General features: G+C 52.8%; 1 long non-coding RNA gene across 1 annotated transcript in view; it reads right to left on the bottom strand.

Annotated features, from left to right (window-relative positions):
• Positions 1-1,259: 1,259 nt before the first annotated feature.
• The window catches only part of LOC130679841 (uncharacterized), a 69,115-nt gene continuing 50,209 nt past the window's right edge, over positions 1,260-20,165 (bottom strand). The window contains exons 5-6 of the long non-coding RNA XR_008992801.1: positions 13,393-13,466; positions 1,260-1,375 (exon numbers count right to left, since the gene is read on the bottom strand). This is a non-coding gene — a long non-coding RNA (uncharacterized LOC130679841). The remainder of the gene's footprint in view (positions 1,376-13,392; positions 13,467-20,165) is intronic.

Genomic DNA, 20,165 nt, shown 5'->3' with positions numbered 1-20,165 from the left:
ACCTACCCAGGTGTTCCAACCCACGGCCACTCCTCTCAAGACCCAAACACACAGCTAACTCACAGAAACAAACACAAGGAATCAAGACTGAGAAGGAGACAGAGGAATGACTGCGCGCCTAGTGACGGTACGTTGACAAAAATGGACAAAATAAATAAACAGATAGATTGAGACAGATACATGAGATAGATGGATAGATTAGATCAGACTGACAGATGAGATAGAATGATAGGTTACATAGACCATATAGATACATATAGAGAGATTAGACAGACTAGGCAGACAGATTAGATAGATGATACATGATAGATCAGGTGGACAGATTAGACAGACACCTATAGATACACATAGACAGATGACAGGTAGATAGATTGATAAGATGACAGACTAGATAGATGATATAGATACATATAGGTTAGATAGCCACATTGATATAGATACATATAGATGACAGATAACAGACAGATAGGTGGTAGATTAGATAGTTTGGATAGATAGACACAGAGATGACAGTAGATAGATGAGAGTAGAGAGATCAGATAGATAAGATAGACAGATAGACAGACAGACAGACAGACAGACAGACAGGTAAGAAAGCATAATACTCAACAAAGCTATTGCTCATAACCAGGAGAGCAACGATGAAAGCACAGAGAAGAACTACAAGCGAAAAGGAGACAGAAATCAACTTGAAGAAGTGCCATAAGGACACAGCTATCAATTATCACAGTAAAGGGAAAGACTTTAAATGCTCCAAACAAAAGACACAGGGTTGAATGAATGGATGAAAACTCAAGACCGCCTACGTGCTCCCTTACTGGAGGCTCACTTGAGATCCAAGCACACAGACAAACTACAAGTTGAAGGGGTGGGAAAAGGTACCCTATCCAAGTGAAACTGAAACTGAAAAAGAAAAAAAAAAAATTAAAGATGGCTTGGTGGGATTAAAGACGGCAGGCAGTGTGAGAGGGGAGGCAGAAACCTCCTCCGAAAACCACATACATGCATACGTACATACAATGTGGAAACATCACAACTACACCAGATCCTGGAAGAGAAGCAGGAGAGGAGGCTGCCGCGGCAGGCCGTCACCTCAAGGTGAAGGGTGACGTACCAAAGCCGTGATCCGGAGGGACCCGGCAGGCCCTTCCCGCACCCGAGCTCACCGGAGGGAGGAAGAGAAACGGAAACGGGGAGGCGGGTGGAGGCCTAGGACTGCTCGACACCCAGCCCTGGAGATCTGCTCCGGGAGCACGGACCTACCTCACATGATGCTCTGGAGGACCGGTGGGGTTGGAAAGCAAAGACAGGCGGAGCACTTGGAGAGACTTGAGGTTCCTGCCACTCGCGCAACACAGGGATCCACATCCGGCTGCTGTGGGATGAAAGAAAGGCGGGCAGTCTGAGAGACTTCCTAACAGCGAGAGAGCTGCTAAAGGGGCAAGGGTTGCACAGAGCTTGCCGCTCGGGAGAAAGCACAGGTGCGCAAACCTGTCCGGGTGCACTTTGCCCAGCAGGTGGGGGAACTTTTAGGAGCTCCGGGCGCTCCACCCACCCTGGCTGCCTACGCAGCTCCAAGGCCCCCCACCGTAATGTGACTGATAACACAACACGGCGGCCTGCTGCACCTTCCTCCCCTGCCAGCACCGGCTCGCAAACCGGCTGCTCCCCTCCATCGCGCCAGGCCAGCGACAGGACGGCCCCACCTATGGCAGCCACGGGTGCAAAGCACAGAGGCTTCTCCCCGCGTGCTCCGCAAACTGGCCCTGGCGGTGGACACAGGCACTGCGGCCGGGAAGCAGGAAAGACCTCTTCCCTCCCGCGGGCACCAGCGCCGCCCCCGTGACCCCTGCCTGCCATCACCCCAAGGGCTGAGCAGCTCCAGAGGGAAAAGCTTCTGGGCGCTGTACAGGGCGCCACCTACAAATACGAAACGTCAAAGCCAAAGGAACCTGGTAACAGGACTCGATCCATCTTTGTGAGAGGGATCCCCACATAAAAATCAGAAACATGCTCATGGAGCTCCAGCAAAAAGTTGCCCCTGTCTCTTGGGCATAATTCTGTCTCTGTCTCTGTCTCTCTCTCTCTCTCTCTCTCTCTCTCTCTCCCAGGAGCACTTTGGAGGCCTTGTTCTGAAAGGGATGCTGGGGCAGCCCAGCAGGAACGGGCACAGCTCTCAGATCCACCCCGGCCAGTGCCAGGGCAGTCCCACACGGGGCCTGACCGAACTGCATCGGGGGGACGCCGCACGTGTAACTCCGCAGGAAATAACAGTGCCGCACACTAGCCTTCCCATGAATGGCTAGTGGCTAGGTGGCTCCACCGATACCAGGTGACGTCCACATCCCGGGCCTTACCTCCGTGGCAACCTTTTTTCCCCGTGAACCTTGAAAGCAGCACATGGAAAGATACTTACTACCAGTCTCCACCATCTCACCTCTCAGTTTAGGCTCGATGTTCCTCTATCACATCTTCTCCTCTTCGTTCCAGTTTTCTGGGCGCGTTGGTGTTCTGAGGGAAAAAAAAAAAAATTGACTCAGAGTTGGAATGAGATGGCAGGGGGTAGAAGATTCTGTTTAAAAACCATCAGTAGAACACAGACATCCGACAGTATGGGAGGACAGATTCATAGATGGCATATCCGATAAGGGGTTGATGACATCTAAAATACGTATGAAGTGCCCACGCACCTCCACACAGAAAAAGCAAATAATCCAATTAAAACATGGGCAGAGGATCTGAACAGACACTTCTCCAAAGAAGAAATTCAGGTGGCCAACAGGCACATGAAAAGATCCTCCACACCGCCAATCCTCAGAGAAATGCAAATTAAAACCACCATGAGATATCACCTCACACCAGTCAGGATGGCCACCATCGGGAAGACACACAACAACAGACGGTGGCGAGGATGTGGAGAGAGGGGAACCCTCCGACACTGCTGGTGGGAATGCACATCTCAGCTCAACCATTGTGGAAAGCAGTATGGAGGTTCCTCAAAAACCAGAAAAGTACAAATACCATTTGACCCAGGAATTCCACTCCCAGCAATGTACCCTAAGAATGCAGGAGCCTAGTTTGAAAAAGACACACGCACCCCTATGTCTATCACAGCACTACGCACAATAGCCAAGAAATGGAAGCAACGTGAGTGTCCGTCAGTAGGCGGATGGATAAAGAAGAGGTGGTACATATGCAAGATGGAATATTATTCAGCCGTAAGAAGAAAAGAAATCCTACCGTTTGCGACAACACGGATGGAGCTAGAGGGTATTATGCTCAGTGAAATGAGCAGGATGGAGAAAGACAAGCATCAGATGACTTCACTCATCTGTGGGGTAAAAGAACAAAGCAGAAACTAAAGGAGCAAAACGGCAGCAGACTCACAGAACCCAAGAGTGGACTAACAGTTACCAAAGGGAAAGGGACTGGGGAGGATGGGTGGGGAGGGAGGGATAAGTGGGGAAAAGGGGCATTACGGCTCGCACACATAACGTAGGGGGTGGGGCGGCGGGGGTGCCGGGGCCCGGGGAAGGCAGCATAACACAGAGAAGACAGGTAGGGATTCTACAGCGTCTTACGACGCCGAAGGGCAGTGACTGTAATGGGGTAAGGGGTGGGGGGGACTTGATAAGATAGTGGGAGGGGGAGTCCAGTAACCATGTTGCTCATGTAATTGTACATTAACGGTCACACACACGCAAAAATCACAACGAGCTATCACCTCACACCAGTCAGAATGGCTAGTACCAAAAGAAGAGAAAAAAAAAAACAAAAAAAAGCAAAACAAGAAATAACAAGCGTTGATGAGGAAGTGGACAAAGGGAACCCTCGTGCACTGTTGGTGACCATGTAAATTGGTGCAGCTACTATGGGAAACAGTGTGGAGGTTCCTAAAAATATCCATAGCGGTACCACATGACCCAGCGTTCTTTTTCATACACAGCAGTGGAACTCCCTTCAGGATACCGGACCTGTTCCCAATGCATACAACACCAAGCAATTCTCCAACACCAGCAGGGTTTCTGAGAACTCAACTCTGAGGATATCTGCCTGGACGCAGCACAAGATTCCCCAGGGTAAGGTTTCTATCCTCAAGACTGCCCTCCACCCCCAACTCCAGAGCCCGGTTGCCAGGCCCATGCAATTAGCTTGTGCTTCCCACCTACATACAGGCTAGGATTGGAAGTTCCAACGACCTCCCCCTTAGTAAGTACTGCCCAAGTTGCTAGGGTGCCTCAGCAGCTCAGGAAAACACGTTTACCAGTTTAACAAAGACTATCATAAAGGACACAGCAGCGCACGCGCGCGCTTCACACGCACACGCACGCGCACACACGGCAAGGTCCCAAGTAAAGGAGCTTCTGTCCTCCCGGGACTTGGGGAATGGCATGGTGGCATGTGCAGGCGACCTGGTTCCCCAAGCATGGAAGCTCTGACAGAGAAGCAGGAGATGAGAGAGAGAGAGCTTTGCTCTTCTCATAGGGTTCTGTGAGGGCTTCACTGCAGAGTCATGGCTGACTAAATCGCTGGCCATTGCTGATTCAACCTCCAGCCCTCATCCCTTTCCTCTTCCTTCCCTGGGGGCTGGAGGCTGCAAGTTCCCACCCGCTAACCACAAGCCTGGAGCCCCTGGCGACCAGCCTCTACCCTGGGCTAGGGCCCCAAAGCCTCTGCATTAACCTAACGAGACACCCATTGGACAGTTGTGGCTCAGAAGGATTTTCAGGAACTGCGGATGAGGAGCAAGAATACCTAGGAAATGAACAAAATATTAGCAAAAACAAATTCAAAAATACATCAAGGGGATCAAACACCCTGATCAAGTGGGATTCATCCCAGGGATGCAAGGATGGTGACAGCATTCGAAAATCCATCCACACCATCCACCACATAAACAGAAAGAAAGACAAAAACCACGCGATCGTCTCCACAGATGCTGAAAAAGCATCCGACAAAATGCAACATCCACTCACGATAAAAACTCTCAACCAAGTGGGTATACAGGGCGAGCACCTCAACCTAATAAAGGCCGTATATGACAAAACCCACAGCCAACGTCATACTCAACAGCGAGAGGCTGAAAGCCGTTCCTCTGAGATGGGGAACGAGACAGGGGTGCCCACTCTCCCCACCGTTATTCAACACAGTCCCGGGGGTCCCAGCCACGGCAATTAGAACAGACAAAGAAATACAAGGAATCCAGACTGGTAAAGAAGCAGCTAGGCGGTCACCATCTGCAGATGACACGATACTGTACGTAAGGAAACCCTGAAGAACCCACTCCAAAACTGCTACAACTGATAACCGGAATACAGCAGAGCTGCGGGACACAAAATCAACACACAGAAATCTGAGGCTTTCCTGTACACTAACAGTGAACCAAAGGAGAGGGAAATCAGGAAAACAATTCCATTCACAACTGCATCAAAAAGAATAAAATGCCTAGGAATAAACCTAACCAAGGAAGCGAAAGACCTATACCCTGAAAACGATAAGACACTCTTAAGAGAAATTAAAGAGGATGCTAACAAATGGAAACTCATCCACGCTCTTGGCTAGGAAGAATAAATATCGTCAGAATGGCCATCCTGCCCAAAGCAATCTACAGATCGGGTGCAGTCCCTATCAAATCACCAACAGCATTCTTCCACGTACTGGAACAAATACTTCAAAAATTCATATGGAAACGCCAAAGATCCCGAATAGCCATAGCAATCCTGAGAAGGAAGAAGAAAGCATGTCTGTGTGTGTGTGTGTGTGTGTGGGGTGTGTGTATGTGTGTGTGTGTGTGTGTGTGTGTGTGGTGTGTGTGTGTGGTCTGTGTGTGGTGTGTGTGTGTGTGTGTGTGGTGGGTGTGTGTGTGTGTGGTGTGTGTGTGTGGTGGGTGTGTGTGTGTGGTGTGTGTGTGTGGTGTGTGTGTGGGGGTGTGTGTGTGTGTGTGGGGTGTGTGTATGTGTGTGTGTGTGTGTGTGTGTGGTCTGTGTGTGTGGTGTGTGTGTGTGTGGTCTGTGTGTGTGGGGTGTGTGTGTGTGTGTGTGTGTGTGGTGTGTGTGTGTGTGTGTGTGTGTGGTGTGTGTGTGTGTGGTGTGTGTGTGTGGTGTGTGTGTGTGTGATGTGTGTGTGTGGGGGCGTGGGGTGTGTGTGGGGTGTGTGTATGTGTGTGTGTGTGTGTGGTGTGTGTGTGCGGTCTGTGTGTGTGTGGTCTGTGTGTGTAGGGTGTGTGTGTGTGGTGTGTGTGTGGGTGTGTGTGGTGTGTGTGTGTGGTGTGTGTGTGTGTGGTGTGTGTGTGTGGTGTGTGTGTGTGTGTGTGTGTGTGTCTGTGTGTGTGTGTGTGTGTGTGTGTGTGGGTGCGGTATCTCGCTCCCCAACATCAAGCTCTACTACAAAGCCACAGTCTTGATCAAGACAGTTTGCTCCTGGCACTAGAACAGAGCCACAGACGGGTGGAACAGAATAAGAGACTCCAGACATTAACCCAAACATATGTGGTCAATTAATATATGATGAGGGAGCCGGGGACATACAATGGGGAAATGACACTCTCTTCAACAGACGGTGCTGGCAAAACTGGACAGCTACACGTAAGAGAATGAAACTGGATCACTGTCTAACCCCATACAGAAGAGTAAATTCGAAATGGATCCAAGACCTGAATGTGAGTCATGAAACCATAAAACTCTCAGAAAAAAAACATATAGGCACAAATCTCCTGGACATAAACATGAGCAACTTCTTCAAGAACATAACCTCCCCGGGCAAGGGAAGCAAGAGCAAAAATGAACTGGTGGGACTACATCAAGCTGAAAAGCTTCTGTACAGCAAAGGACACCCTCAATAGAACAAAAAGGTACCCTAAAGTATATGCGAGAATATATTCATCAATGACAGATCCGATAAAGGGTTGACATCCAAAATACATAAAGAGCTCACGCACCTCAACAGACAAGAAAAGCAAATAATCCCATTAAAAAATGGGCAGAGGATCTGAACAGACACTTCTCCAAAGAAGAAATTGAGGTGGCCAGCAGGCACATGAAAAGATCCTCCACACCGCCAATCCTCAGAGAAATGCAAATTAAAACCACCATGAGATATCACCTCACACCAGTCAGGATGGCCACCATCGGGAAGACACACAACAACAGACGGTGGCGAGGATGTGGAGAGAGGGGAACCCTCCGACACTGCTGGTGGGAATGGACATCTCAGCTCAACCATTGTGGAAAGCAGTATGGAGGTTCCTCAGGAAGCTCAAAATAGAAATACCACTTGACCCGGGAATTCCACTTCTAGGAATTTACCCTAAGAGTGTAGCAGCCCAGTTTGAAAAAGACAGATGCGCCCCTATGCTTATCGCAGCGCTATTTACAAGAGCCGAGAAATGGAAGCAACCTAAGTGTCCATCAGCAGGTGAATGGATAAAGAAGACGTGGTACATATGATACACAATGGAGTATCACTCAGCCATAAGAAGAAAACAAATCCTACCGTTGGCAACAACACGGATGGAGCTAGAGGGTATTATGACTATGCTCAGTGAAATAAGCCAGGCGGAGAAAGACAAGTACCAAGGGATTTCACTCATATGTGGAGTATAACAAAGAGAAACTGAAGGAACAAAACAGCAGCAGAATCACAGAACCTAAGAATGGACTAACAGTTACCAAATGGAAAGGGACTGGGGAGGATGGGTGGGAAGGGAGGGATAACGGTGGGGAAAAAGAAAGGAGGCCTTACGATTATTAGCATGTATAATGTGGGGCGGGGTGGGGGGGGCGCGCATAGGGAGGACTGTGCGACACAGAGCAGACGAGTAGTGATTCTACAGCATCCTACTACACTGATGGACAGTGACTGTCACGGGGTTTGTGGGGGCGGACTTGGTGAAGGGGGGAGTCGAGGAAACATAATGTTCTTCATGTAACTGTAGATTAAGGATAACAAAATGAATAAACATAAGAAAATGACAGTAAGAAAATAAAAAGTGTTTCCCAGTTTACTGTGTTGTGTTACTCGTATACCAGACACAGGCCCCAAAACGAGACCAAAGAGAAAAATCTGGGCCGCCACGCTCAGTGAGAACGTGGAATGTTGCTATGCTGAAACCTGGTGGTCCCTGACCTACGATTTCCGGGAAGCGAAGAAAGAACCTGCCCGCTAGCTAGAAAGGGAAGTCACGCGGACGGTCCCCTCCTCGGAATCTGTCACCCGCCTGGCTGGCCATGGCGGAGGAAGCATGTCTGGCTCCAGGCCTCCCAGAGAAGATGGGAAGGCCCGGGGCGAGGGCGGGCGGCGCCCCGGCAGCCCCGGCCTCAGGGACCGCGGGGGCACAGCATTGGCCGCCGCGCCCCGGGTCCCAAGCGCGTGCAGAGGCGACACCCGGGCGGGCGTAGCTCTGACAGACGCGAGCACTGCGGCCCTGAATGGTCTGCGTGGTGGTCTGGCTGGCCCTGACACCTGCACGGCCCTCGGCGGGCAGTCCCGGGGGTGGGGGGGGCTGGGGACACTACTGGGGTTGGCGTGGGGCCCACGCCCTGTGACACTGGGCCAGGGTCTCCTCTGGGTGGGGCTGGTGTGCTCACGGCAGTGGGGGCTCCCCTCCCCCCTGGGTGACATCACGGTTGCCCGGGCGGCTGCTCTGTGATGCGTCCCCTGGCTGACCTATCAGAGGCTGCCCTAGCTGGGCAACTCCGTGCGCGCTGAGGAGGTCTGAGGAGGAGTTGGAAGCTCTCCCTAGCTTCGTACCCTATTCTCATGCCTGTCTCAAACGAAGGACCTATGGACACCACGCCGCTGGGGCCGGACTCTGACGCGGAGGGCGAGCCTCTGAACACCATGCCGCCCCCGTGGGCCGCCGCCGCCCTGGGGCCGGACTCTGACACGGCCGGCGAGCCCATGGACACCACGCCGCCGCCGTGGGCCGCCGCCGCCCTGGGGCCGGACTCTGACACGGCCGGCGAGCCCATGGACACCACGCCGCCGCCGTGGGCCGCCGCCGCCCTGGGGCCGGACTCTGACACGGCCGGCGAGCCCATGGACACCACGCCGCCGCCGTGGGCCGCCGCCGCCCTGGGGCCGGACTCTGACACGGCCGGCGAGCCCATGGACACCACGCCGCCGCCGTGGGCCGCCGCCGCCCTGGGGCCGGACTCTGACACGGCCGGCCAGCCCATGGACACCACGCCGCCGCCGTGGGCCGCCGCCGCCCTGGGGCCGGACTCTGACACGGCCGGCCAGCCCATGGACACCACGCCGCCGCCGTGGGCCGCCGGCCCGGGGCCCGACTCTGACACGGCCGGCGCGCCTATGCGCACCACTGCGCCCCTGCGGGCCATCTTCCGGTCCCCACCGGCCCGATGCCACACGTGGCACAACCGCCGGGCTCAGCCCTACCCCCGACGACGGTGACGCGCTGGACACGCCGCCACCCTTGCGGCCGTCTACCGGTCTCCCCCAGCCCCGTACAAGGCCCATGTCCTTTTGTTGGCGCTTCCTATCCTCCCTGCTATCCATTAAAGAAAGTCTTTCCCAGATCTGTGTGGGTGTATTGTATTTTCCCACTAAACCCTGTTCTTGCTAATATGCCTCTGGCTGTCTTTACTCTTTCACTCTGCTACAGAGGAAGAACTCACATACACGAGTGATAACGCTTTGAGCCACACCGAACAATGTAACATGCCCCACGCCCCAGTGACCGGGATGTGGAAGTAGCCGCGTTTTATGACTGTGCGTGCTCCACGCGAGGCCTGCGTGCTGAGCGTTTAAGGGATGACAGCCCAGGGGGAGGCAAGTCCAGAGGAGGGAGACCGGGTTGGCTAACGAGGCCCCTTCCCTCTTCTCTGCCACTGCTCTGAGCTCGCCGCAGGCTAGGGAATCCCTGCTGTGACACAGAAAACCACTCTTTTCATTTTGGTTCTTAAACATGTTTAATTCTGTGTGTGTGTGTGTGTGTGTGTGTGTGTGTGTGTGTGGGTGTGTGTGTGTGTGCGCGTGCGTGTGCGTGTACCACTGCCCCTATCGGTCTAAAAGTAACAAAGAAATGCGCGATAGAGCGAACAACTTGCAAACAGTGACCAGAAAGAGTAAACTTTTCCACTAGCCTCTGGGGATATAGATATCCCAAGTGTTTCTATGCAATTGTAGAAAGATTTTGCTGGAAATCTCGCTGGGACCACTCTGAACCATCACGTTAGTTAAGGCAATAAGCCAGGACAGGAGAGCAGCAAAGAGCACCCACGGTGCGTCTCCTACGTATAAGGCCAAGGGGTACAGGCTTTAATTCTACCACCTCACTTCATCTCACCATGACTGACGTGGGGTGACCCTTACGCACCACCTTCATACATGAGTAAAAAGTTACTTCAGAATCACTTCCCTTGACAGAACATAAATAAATGCAAGGACATCAACATTCCTCGAATTCCTGCCACCGCCACCCAACTCTTTATGCTCAGCACCCTTTCCACACCAACAGAAAACACAGCTCTAAATGCTACTATTCCATTTCAGATAGACCTCACTCACATCTAAATGCCTAAATGCACTGAAACTCCACCTCCACCTTGACAACAGAGGGGAGCAGTTTCCCCGCGAGCTAGCTGGCCTGCCACCTCAGCAAGCCCACGGGCCACTAGCCCACACCAGCCCCGCGTCTCCCCAAGAAGGCGGCTCACTGAACCTGCGACTACACATGCTCTCTGGAGATGGGCGGCCAAGCAGGGCCACCCAGGTGACATCGGCGCGCAGGCACACAGACCTACTACTGGGCGTGCACCTGCCTCGGCCCCAGCAGGCCGGCCGGGGTGCTCCCTGTGTGGGGCCTCGGATCTGCCCCGCAGCTCACGCAGCCGCCCCGGCAGGGCCAGCGCCAGGGCAGAGCACCCGGAGGGCCCCAGCCCGCACTGGTTAGAGAGTCCAGCCGGCCATCTACACCCAGCGGACTCGGGCCACCTACCCAGGTGTTCCAACCCACGGCCACTCCTCTCAAGACCCAAACACACAGCTAACTCACAGAAACAAACACAAGGAATCAAGACTGAGAAGGAGACAGAGGAATGACTGCGCGCCTAGTGACGGTACGTTGACAAAAATGGACAAAATAAACAAACACATAGATAGATTGAGACAGATACATGAGATAGATGGATAGATTAGATCAGACTGACAGATGAGATAGAATGATAGGTTACATAGACCATATAGATACATATAGAGAGATTAGACAGACTAGGCAGACAGATTAGATAGATGATACATGATAGATCAGGTGGACAGATTAGACAGACACCTATAGATACACATAGACAGATGACAGGTAGATAGATTGATAAGATGACAGACTAGATAGATGATATAGATACATATAGGTTAGATAGCCACATTGATATAGATACATATAGATGACAGATAACAGACAGATAGGTGGTAGATTAGATAGTTTGGATAGATAGACACAGAGATGACAGTAGATAGATGAGAGTAGAGAGATCAGATAGATAAGACAGACAGATAGACAGACAGACAGACAGACAGACAGACAAGACAGACAGGTAAGAAAGCATAATACTCAACAAACCTATCGCTCATAACCAGGAGAGCAACGATGAAAGCACAGAGAAGAACTACAAGTGAGAAGGAGACAGAAATCAACTTGAAGAAGTGCCATAAGGACACAGCTATCAATTATCACAGTAAAGGGAAAGACTTTAAATGCTCCAAACAAAAGACACAGGGTTGAATGAATGGATGAAAACTCAAGACCGCCTACGTGCTCCCTTACAGGAGGCTCACTTGAGATCCAAGCACACAGACAAACTACAAGTTGAAGGGGTGGGAAAAGGTACCCTATCCAAGTGAAACTGAAACTGAAAAAGAAAAAAAAAAAAATTAAAGATGGCTTGGTGGGATTAAAGACGGCAGGCAGTGTGAGAGGGGAGGCAGAAACCTCCTCCGAAAACTACATACATGCGTACATTCATACAGTGTGGAAATACAACAACTACACCAGATCCTGGAAGAGAAGCAGGAGAGGAGGCTGCCGCGGCAGGCCGTCACCTCAAGGTGAAGGGTGACGTACCAAAGCCGTGATCCGGAGGGACCCGGCAGGCCCTTCCCGCACCCGAGCTCACCGGAGGGAGGAAGAGAAACGGAAACGGGGAGGCGGGTGGAGGCCTAGCGCTGCTGAACACCCAGCCCTGGAGATCTGCTCTGGGAGCACGGACCTACCTCACGTGATGCTCTGGAGGACCGGTGGGGTTGGAAAGCAAAGACAGGCGGAGCACTTGGAGAGACTTGAGGTTCCTGCCACTCGCGCCAACACAGGGATCCACATCCGGCTGCTGTGGGATGAAAGAAAGGCGGGCAGTCTGAGAGACTTCCTAACAGCGAGAGAGCTGCTAAAGGGGCAAGGGTTGCACAGAGCTTGCCGCTCGGGAGAAAGCACAGGTGCGCAAAACTGTCCGGGTGCACTCTGCCCAGCAGGTGGGGGAACTTTTAGGAGCTCCGGGCGCTCCACCCACCCTGGCTGCCTACGTAGCTCCAAAGCCCCCCACCGTGATGTGACTGATAACACAACACGGCCTGCTGCACCTTCCTCCCCCGCCAGCACCGGTTCGCAAACCAGCTGCCCCCCTCCATCGCGCCAGGCCAGCGACAGGACGGCCCCACCTACGGCAGCTACGAGTGCAAAGCACAGAGGCTTCTCCCCGCGTGCTCCGCAAACTGGCCCTGGCGGTGGACACAGGCACTGCGGCCGGGAAGCGGGAAAGACCTCTTCCCTCCCGCGGGCACCAGCGCCGCCCCCGTGACCCCTGCCTGCCATCACCCCAAGGGCTGAGCAGCTCCAGAGGGAAAAGCTTCTGGGCGCTGTACAGGGCGCCACCTACAAATACGAAACGTCAAAGCCAAAGGAACCTGGTAACAGGACTCGATCCATCTTTGTGAGAGGGATCCCCACATAAAAATCAGAAACATGCTCATGGAGCTCCAGCAAAAAGTTGCCCCTGTCTCTTGGGCATAATTCTGTCTCTGTCTCTCTCTCTCTCTCTCTCTCTCTCTCTCCCAGGAGCACTTTGGAGGCCTTGTTCTGAAAGGGATGCTGGGGCAGCCCAGCAGGAACGGGCACAGCTCTCAGATCCACCCCGGCCAGTGCCAGGGCAGTCCCACACGGGGCCTGACCGAACTGCATCGGGGGGACGCCGCACGTGTAACTCCGCAGGAAATAACAGTGCCGCACACTAGCCTTCCCATGAATGGCTAGTGGCTAGGTGGCTCCACCGATACCAGGTGACGTCCACATCCTGGGCCTTACCTCCGTGGCAACCTTTTTTCCCCGTGAACCTTGAAAGCAGCACATGGAAAGATACTTACTACCAGTCTCCACCATCTCACCTCTCAGTTTAGGCTCGATGTTCCTCTATCACATCTTCTCCTCTTCGTTCCAGTTTTCTGGGCGGGTTGGTGTTCTGAGGGAAAAAAAAAAAAAATTGACTCAGAGTTGGAATGAGATGGCAGGGGGTAGAAGATTCTGTTTAAAAACCATCAGTAGAACACAGACATCCGACAGTATGGGAGGACAGATTCATAGATGGCATATCCGATAAGGGGTTGATGACATCTAAAATACGTATGAAGTGCCCACGCACCTCCACACAGAAAAAGCAAATAATCCAATTAAAACATGGGCAGAGGATCTGAACAGACACTTCTCCAAAGAAGAAATTGAGGTGGCCAACAGGCACATGAAAAGATCCTCCACACCGCCAATCCTCAGAGAAATGCAAATTAAAACCACCATGAGATATCACCTCACACCAGTCAGGATGGCCACCATCGGGAAGACACACAACAACAGACGGTGGCGAGGATGTGGAGAGAGGGGAACCCTCCGACACTGCTGGTGGGAATGCACATCTCAGCTCAACCATTGTGGAAAGCAGTATGGAGGTTCCTCAAAAACCAGAAAAGTACAAATACCATTTGACCCAGGAATTCCACTCCCAGCAATGTACCCTAAGAATGCAGGAGCCTAGTTTGAAAAAGACACACGCACCCCTATGTCTATCACAGCACTACGCACAATAGCCAAGAAATGGAAGCAACGTGAGTGTCCGTCAGTAGGCGGATGGATAAAGAAGAGGTGGTACATATGCAAGATGGAATATTATTCAGCTGTAAGAAGAAAAGAAATCCTACCGTTTGCGACAACACGGATGGAGCTAGAGGGTATTATGCTCAGTGAAATGAGCAGGATGGAGAAAGACAAGCATCAGATGACTTCACTCATCTGTGGGGTAAAAGAACAAAGCAGAAACTAAAGGAGCAAAACGGCAGCAGACTCACAGAACCCAAGAGTGGACTAACAGTTACCAAAGGGAAAGGGACTGGGGAGGATGGGTGGGGAGGGAGGGATAAGTGGGGAAAAGGGGCATTACGGCTCGCACACATAACGTAGGGGGTGGGGCGGCGGGGGTGCCGGGGCCCGGGGAAGGCAGCATAACACAGAGAAGACAGGTAGGGATTCTACAGCGTCTTACGACGCCGAAGGGCAGTGACTGTAATGGGGTAAGGGGTGGGGGGGACTTGATAAGATAGTGGGAGGGGGAGTCCAGTAACCATGTTGCTCATGTAATTGTACATTAACGGTCACACACACGCAAAAATCACAACGAGCTATCACCTCACACCAGTCAGAATGGCTAGTACCAAAAGAAGAGAAAAAAAAAAACAAAAAAAAGCAAAACAAGAAATAACAAGCGTTGATGAGGAAGTGGACAAAGGGAACCCTCGTGCACTGTTGGTGACCATGTAAATTGGTGCAGCTACTATGGGAAACAGTGTGGAGGTTCCTAAAAATATCCATAGCGGTACCACATGACCCAGCGTTCTTTTTCATACACAGCAGTGGAACTCCCTTCAGGATACCGGACCTGTTCCCAATGCATACAACACCAAGCAATTCTCCAACACCAGCAGGGTTTCTGAGAACTCAACTCTGAGGATATCTGCCTGGACGCAGCACAAGATTCCCCAGGGTAAGGTTTCTATCCTCAAGACTGCCCTCCACCCCCAACTCCAGAGCCCGGTTGCCAGGCCCATGCAATTAGCTTGTGCTTCCCACCTACATACAGGCTAGGATTGGAAGTTCCAACGACCTCCCCCTTAGTAAGTACTGCCCAAGTTGCTAGGGTGCCTCAGCAGCTCAGGAAAACACGTTTACCAGTTTAACAAAGACTATCATAAAGGACACAGCAGCGCACGCGCGCGCTTCACACGCACACGCACGCGCACACACGGCAAGGTCCCAAGTAAAGGAGCTTCTGTCCTCCCGGGACTTGGGGAATGGCATGGTGGCATGTGCAGGCGACCTGGTTCCCCAAGCATGGAAGCTCTGACAGAGAAGCAGGAGATGAGAGAGAGAGAGCTTTGCTCTTCTCATAGGGTTCTGTGAGGGCTTCACTGCAGAGTCATGGCTGACTAAATCGCTGGCCATTGCTGATTCAACCTCCAGCCCTCATCCCTTTCCTCTTCCTTCCCTGGGGGCTGGAGGCTGCAAGTTCCCACCCGCTAACCACAAGCCTGGAGCCCCTGGCGACCAGCCTCTACCCTGGGCTAGGGCCCCAAAGCCTCTGCATTAACCTAACGAGACACCCATTGGACAGTTGTGGCTCAGAAGGATTTTCAGGAACTGCGGATGAGGAGCAAGAATACCTAGGAAATGAACAAAATATTAGCAAAAACAAATTCAAAAATACATCAAGGGGATCAAACACCCTGATCAAGTGGGATTCATCCCAGGGATGCAAGGATGGTGACAGCATTCGAAAATCCATCCACACCATCCACCACATAAACAGAAAGAAAGACAAAAACCACGCGATCGTCTCCACAGATGCTGAAAAAGCATCCGACAAAATGCAACATCCACTCACGATAAAAACTCTCAACCAAGTGGGTATACAGGGCGAGCACCTCAACCTAATAAAGGCCGTATATGACAAAACCCACAGCCAACGTCATACTCAACAGCGAGAGGCTGAAAGCCGTTCCTCTGAGATGGGGAACGAGACAGGGGTGCCCACTCTCCCCACCGTTATTCAACACAGTCCCGGGGGTCCCAGCCACGGCAATTAGAACAGACAAAGAAATACAAGGAATCCAGACTGGTAAAGAAGCAGCTAGGCGGTCACCATCTGCAGATGACACGATACTGTACGTAAGGAAACCCTGAAGAACCCACTCCAAAACTGCTACAACTGATAACCGGAATACAGCAGAGCTGCGGGACACAAAATCAACACACAGAAATCTGAGGCTTTCCTGTACACTAACAGTGAACCAAAGGAGAGGGAAATCAGGAAAACAATTCCATTCACAACTGCATCAAAAAGAATAAAATGCCTAGGAATAAACCTAACCAAGGAAGCGAAAGACCTATACCCTGAAAACGATAAGACACTCTTAAGAGAAATTAAAGAGGATGCTAACAAATGGAAACTCATCCACGCTCTTGGCTAGGAAGAATAAATATCGTCAGAATGGCCATCCTGCCCAAAGCAATCTACAGATCGGGTGCAGTCCCTATCAAATCACCAACAGCATTCTTCCACGTACTGGAACAAATACTTCAAAAATTCATATGGAAACGCCAAAGATCCCGAATAGCCATAGCAATCCTGAGAAGGAAGAAGAAAGCATGTCTGTGTGTGTGTGTGTGTGTGTGGGGTGTGTGTATGTCTGTGTGTGTGTGTGTGTGTGTGGTCTGTGTGTGTGGTGTGTGTGTGTGTGGTCTGTGTGTGTGGGGTGTGTGTGTGTGTGTGTGTGTGTGGTGTGTGTGTGTGTGGTGTGTGTGTGTGGTGTGTGTGTGTGTGATGTGTGTGTGTGGGGGTGGGGTGTGTGTGGGGTGTGTGTATGTGTGTGTGTGTGTGTGTGTGTGGTGTGTGTGTGCGGTCTGTGTGTGTGCGGTCTGTGTGTGTAGGGTGTGTGTGTGTGTGTGTGTGTGGTGTGTGTGTGGGTGTGTGTGGTGTGTGTGTGTGGTGTGTGTGTGTGGTGTGTGTGTGTGTGTGTCTGTGTGTGTGTGTGTGTGTGTGTGTGTGTGGGTGCGGTATCTCGCTCCCCAACATCAAGCTCTACTACAAAGCCACAGTCTTGATCAAGACAGTTTGCTCCTGGCACTAGAACAGAGCCACAGACGGGTGGAACAGAATAAGAGACTCCAGACATTAACCCAAACATATGTGGTCAATTAATATATGATGAGGGAGCCGGGGACATACAATGGGGAAATGACACTCTCTTCAACAGACGGTGCTGGCAAAACTGGACAGCTACACGTAAGAGAATGAAACTGGATCACTGTCTAACCCCATACAGAAGAGTAAATTCGAAATGGATCCAAGACCTGAATGTGAGTCATGAAACCATAAAACTCTCAGAAAAAAAACATATAGGCACAAATCTCCTGGACATAAACATGAGCAACTTCTTCAAGAACATAACCTCCCCGGGCAAGGGAAGCAAGAGCAAAAATGAACTGGTGGGACTACATCAAGCTGAAAAGCTTCTGTACAGCAAAGGACACCCTCAATAGAACAAAAAGGTACCCTAAAGTATATGCGAGAATATATTCATCAATGACAGATCCGATAAAGGGTTGACATCCAAAATACATAAAGAGCTCACGCACCTCAACAGACAAGAAAAGCAAATAATCCCATTAAAAAATGGGCAGAGGATCTGAACAGACACTTCTCCAAAGAAGAAATTGAGGTGGCCAGCAGGCACATGAAAAGATCCTCCACACCGCCAATCCTCAGAGAAATGCAAATTAAAACCACCATGAGATATCACCTCACACCAGTCAGGATGGCCACCATCGGGAAGACACACAACAACAGACGGTGGCGAGGATGTGGAGAGAGGGGAACCCTCCGACACTGCTGGTGGGAATGGACATCTCAGCTCAACCATTGTGGAAAGCAGTATGGAGGTTCCTCAGGAAGCTCAAAATAGAAATACCACTTGACCCGGGAATTCCACTTCTAGGAATTTACCCTAAGAGTGTAGCAGCCCAGTTTGAAAAAGACAGATGCGCCCCTATGCTTATCGCAGCGCTATTTACAAGAGCCGAGAAATGGAAGCAACCTAAGTGTCCATCAGCAGGTGAATGGATAAAGAAGACGTGGTACATATGATACACAATGGAGTATCACTCAGCCATAAGAAGAAAACAAATCCTACCGTTGGCAACAACACGGATGGAGCTAGAGGGTATTATGACTATGCTCAGTGAAATAAGCCAGGCGGAGAAAGACAAGTACCAAGGGATTTCACTCATATGTGGAGTATAAGAACAAAGAGAAACTGAAGGAACAAAACAGCAGCAGAATCACAGAACCTAAGAATGGACTAACAGTTACCAAATGGAAAGGGACTGGGGAGGATGGGTGGGAAGGGAGGGATAACGGTGGGGAAAAAGAAAGGAGGCCTTACGATTATTAGCATGTATAATGTGGGGCGGGGTGGGGGGGGCGCGCATAGGGAGGACTGTGCGACACAGAGCAGACGAGTAGTGATTCTACAGCATCCTACTACACTGATGGACAGTGACTGTCACGGGGTTTGTGGGGGCGGACTTGGTGAAGGGGGGAGTCGAGGAAACATAATGTTCTTCATGTAACTGTAGATTAAGGATAACAAAATGAATAAACATAAGAAAATGACAGTAAGAAAATAAAAAGTGTTTCCCAGTTTACTGTGTTGTGTTACTCGTATACCAGACACAGGCCCCAAAACGAGACCAAAGAGAAAAATCTGGGCCGCCAGGCTCAGTGAGAACGTGGAATGTTGCTATGCTGAAACCTGGTGGTCCCTGACCTACGATTTCCGGGAAGCGAAGAAAGAACCTGCCCGCTAGCTAGAAAGGGAAGTCACGCGGACGGTCCCCTCCTCGGAATCTGTCACCCGCCTGGCTGGCCATGGCGGAGGAAGCATGTCTGGCTCCAGGCCTCCCAGAGAAGATGGGAAGGCCCGGGGCGAGGGCGGGCGGCGCCCCGGCAGCCCCGGCCTCAGGGACCGCGGGGGCACAGCATTGGCCGCCGCGCCCCGGGTCCCAAGCGCGTGCAGAGGCGACACCCGGGCGGGCGTAGCTCTGACAGACGCGAGCACTGCGGCCCTGAATGGTCTGCGTGGTGGTCTGGCTGGCCCTGACACCTGCACGGCCCTCGGCGGGCAGTCCCGGGGGTGGGGGGGGCTGGGGACACTACTGGGGTTGGCGTGGGGCCCACGCCCTGTGACACTGGGCCAGGGTCTCCTCTGGGTGGGGCTGGTGTGCTCACGGCAGTGGGGGCTCCCCTCCCCCCTGGGTGACATCACGGTTGCCCGGGCGGCTGCTCTGTGATGCGTCCCCTGGCTGACCTATCAGAGGCTGCCCTAGCTGGGCAACTCCGTGCGCGCTGAGGAGGTCTGAGGAGGAGTTGGAAGCTCTCCCTAGCTTCGTACCCTATTCTCATGCCTGTCTCAAACGAAGGACCTATGGACACCACGCCGCTGGGGCCGGACTCTGACGCGGAGGGCGAGCCTCTGAACACCATGCCGCCCCCGTGGGCCGCCGCCGCCCTGGGGCCGGACTCTGACACGGCCGGCGAGCCCATGGACACCACGCCGCCGCCGTGGGCCGCCGCCGCCCTGGGGCCGGACTCTGACACGGCCGGCGAGCCCATGGACACCACGCCGCCGCCGTGGGCCGCCGCCGCCCTGGGGCCGGACTCTGACACGGCCGGCGAGCCCATGGACACCACGCCGCCGCCGTGGGCCGCCGCCGCCCTGGGGCCGGACTCTGACACGGCCGGCGAGCCCATGGACACCACGCCGCCGCCGTGGGCCGCCGCCGCCCTGGGGCCGGACTCTGACACGGCCGGCGAGCCCATGGACACCACGCCGCCGCCGTGGGCCGCCACCGCCCTGGGGCCGGACTCTGACACGGCCGGCCAGCCCATGGACACCACGCCGCCGCCGTGGGCCGCCGCCGCCCTGGGGCCGGACTCTGACACGGCCGGCCAGCCCATGGACACCACGCCGCCGCCGTGGGCCGCCGGCCCGGGGCCCGACTCTGACACGGCCGGCGCGCCTATGCGCACCACTGCGCCCCTGCGGGCCATCTTCCG

The sequence above is a fragment of the Manis pentadactyla genome, chromosome 12, assembly GCF_030020395.1.
Source record: "Manis pentadactyla isolate mManPen7 chromosome 12, mManPen7.hap1, whole genome shotgun sequence".
In the NCBI taxonomy this organism is placed as follows: Eukaryota; Metazoa; Chordata; class Mammalia; order Pholidota; family Manidae; genus Manis; species Manis pentadactyla.
This window is presented reverse-complemented; position numbering and strand designations above follow the sequence as displayed.